Source organism: Phyllobates terribilis, unplaced genomic scaffold, assembly GCF_046119375.1.
Source record: "Phyllobates terribilis strain yellow unplaced genomic scaffold, ASM4611937v1 Scaffold_12__6_contigs__length_324123572, whole genome shotgun sequence".
NCBI lineage: Eukaryota > Metazoa > Chordata > Amphibia > Anura > Dendrobatidae > Phyllobates > Phyllobates terribilis.
In genome coordinates this window covers 165,721,611-165,724,640 of record NW_027362772.1, presented here as the reverse complement: position 1 = coordinate 165,724,640, position 3,030 = coordinate 165,721,611, and the positions used below count along the sequence as shown (strand labels likewise).

The 3,030-nt window shown below is 42.9% G+C and overlaps 1 pseudogene; it reads left to right on the top strand.

Annotated features, from left to right (window-relative positions):
- Positions 1 to 427: 427 nt before the first annotated feature.
- LOC141171744 (uncharacterized) lies at positions 428 to 1,347 on the top strand (annotated as a pseudogene).
- The last annotated feature ends 1,683 nt before the right edge of the window (positions 1,348 to 3,030 follow it).

Below are 3,030 nucleotides of genomic sequence, written 5' to 3'. Positions count from 1 at the left end.
GATTACTAGTATAATGTCAAAAAAGAAAATTTATTCAGAGCGACCCAAAAAATGGAAAACAGTGCAATTCATCCATGGAAAACAGTGCAATTCATCCAACGTTTCGGCTATTTGCCTTTATCAAGGTTATCTGGGTTGAGGCTCGGGGCTCAAAAATGTGGTGTTGTCACTGCATGTAGAGCATGTCTGTGTCATGACACCACATTTTTGAGCCCCGAGCCTCAACCCAGATAAAGGCAAATAGCCGAAACGTTGGATGAATTGCACTGTTTTCCATGGATGAATTGCACTGTTTTCCATTTTTTGGGTCGCTCTGAATAAATTTTCTTTTTTGACATTATACTAGTAATCTCTTTTTGTGCCGAGGGTATCTAATATATATAATCTCATTACAAAATCACATATTTATGGTGAGACGCAGTGCTGGATGTATTCAGTTGAATGGCAAAAAAGAGGCCTTCTTCACGCCCACATCTTGATTTGGCTGAAGCAAAAAATACAGCCTACCGAAATTGACAATATCATCAGTGCCGAATTGCCAGACCCTCAGATTGACCCACTGCTGTTTGACACCATCACAAAAAACATGATCCATGGTCCGGGTGGGAGTCTGAACAAAAATTCTTCCTGTATGATTGATGGCAGGTGTTCAAAGCATTACCCACGATCCAAGAAACCCAAACAGAACAAGATGGATATCAAGTCTACCGAAGAAGAAGAAAGCCAGGGGATGGTGGTTTCATAGCAAAGCTCAAAATGCATGTTGGATCATCACTCCAAGAGATAGAAATTGACAACAGGTGGGTAGTGCCTTACAACCCTTTGCTCTCAAAAATGTTCCAGGCCCACATAAATGTCGAATCTTGCTACTCTGCAAAATCAATCAAGTATATCTGCAAATATGTCCACAAAGGAAGTGATCAAGCAGTTTTTGAACTCCAGAAAAATGGACCTATTATTGATGAAGTGGAGGCATTCCAGATGGGCAGGTACATAAGCAGCAATGAAGCTGTTTGGAGAATACTAGGTTTCTCCATTCATGAGCACTACCCACGAGTTGTGCATCTGAGTGTGCACTTGGAAAATGGACAGAGAATTTACTTTAACCCAGCAAACTTGCAGCAACAGCTCCTAACACCACCTAAGACCACCCTCTTGGTATTTTTTGAGCTGTGTCAACAAGACTCTTTTGCAAAAACAATTCTCTACTGTGATTTACCAAAGTACTACACTTGGAATGCCTCCAGAAAAACACTGGAACGGAGGAAACGGGGGCTTGATATTGAAGGCTATCCAGGGGTGAAAGCAACTGATACTCTTGGTCGCGTCTACACTGTTAATCCGTGAAATGCAGAGTGCTTCTACCTGCGCATGTTACTTCATGTTGTCAAAGACCCTACATCATTTTCTGACCTGAAGACTGTCGGAGGCCATGTATGTGAAACATTCAGGGAAGTTTGCCAATGAAAAGGACTTTTGGAAAATGATGGACACTGGGACATGACCCTCAGTGAAGCAGCACCCACACAAACCCCAAAGCGACTAAGACACCTCTTTGCTATTATTCTAACAACCTGTAGCTTTTCAAATCATCTTGAGATTTGCATAAAGTACAAAACTGATCTCATTTTAAGTTTCAGTGAAACCAACAAAGGTGGGATTGTCTTCCTTGATGCTCCCGGTGGAACAGAAAAGACATTTGTAATCAACTTGCTCCTGACAAAATTTCGACAACAAAAATAGATTGCACTTGCAGTGGCATCTTCTGGAATTGCAGCTACGCTTTTAAAAGGTGGCAGGACAGCACATTAGACATTCAAATTACCACTTAACCTGTCTCATAGTGACAGCCCCTTGTGTAATATTGCCAAGGGATCAAGACTGGCCAAATTGCTTCAAAAATGCAGTGCCATCATTTGGGATGAATGCACCATGTCACACAAAAGGGCTCTGGAAGCAGTGGACAGACTGCTGCAAGACCTGCGTAGCAACAAATATATCATGGGAGGAATAGTTGTTGTTTTGGGAGGTGACTTCCGCCAAACACTACCTGTTATTCCAAGATCAACCCCTGAAGACGAACTGAATGCCTGTCTCAAAGCATCGTACCTTTGGAGAAAAGTAAAGAAAATGTCACTGAACACAAACATGAGGGTCTACATGACAGGCGATGTTTCTGCTGGACTGTTTTCAAGCCAGCTGTTGACTATTGGAGATGGCAAGGAACCAGTAAACTCAACTACTAGCCAGATCACCTTCCCAAGCAACTTTTGTTGCATTGTGACTTCCATTGAGGAGTTGAAAGTAAAGGTTTTTCCAAACATTCAATTCCACTTCAAAAATTCTGACTGGCTGTGTGAAAGGGCTATTCTAGCTCCCAAAAAATGACAGTGTCAACAAGATTAATCTTCACATTCTAAATCTCCTTCCAGGTGTGTGCACAACCTACAAGTCAGTGAATACAGTAATAGACCCTGCTCAAGCATTATTTTATCCAACTGAGTTCCTCAATTCCTTGGAGCCACAAGGACTTCCTCCTCACAACCTCTTTCTAAAACCTGGAGCACTTATTCTGCTATTGAGAAATTTGGATCCACCAAAGCTGTGTAATGGAACAAGACTCTTGATTAGTGTTGAGCCACCCCCGTAGTGTTCGAGTTCGGTTCGGTTCGTCGAACACCCGTATGTTCGTCGAACTGTTAGTCGAACACCTTCGAACACCATTAAAACCAATGGCAGGCAAACAAAAACACATAGAAACACATAGAAAACACCTTCAAAGGTGTCCAAAACCAGACAAACTGCTCAGAAGACACAACTAACACATGTAAAAGTGACAAGTACATATAGTCATGTGAAAAGAAAAGAGGTGGAGGAGTAAAAGGAGGGGGAGACACAGATATAGACATGGCATGCCCTTCTAAAACCAAAAAAGTGCGAAGCCGACACGGCCAGTCCGTTCCTGCCCGTGCGACCTCCGTGTCGCCGGGTTTGTGCCAGAGCCGCGGTGGACCCTGACGGCCAGCCCCC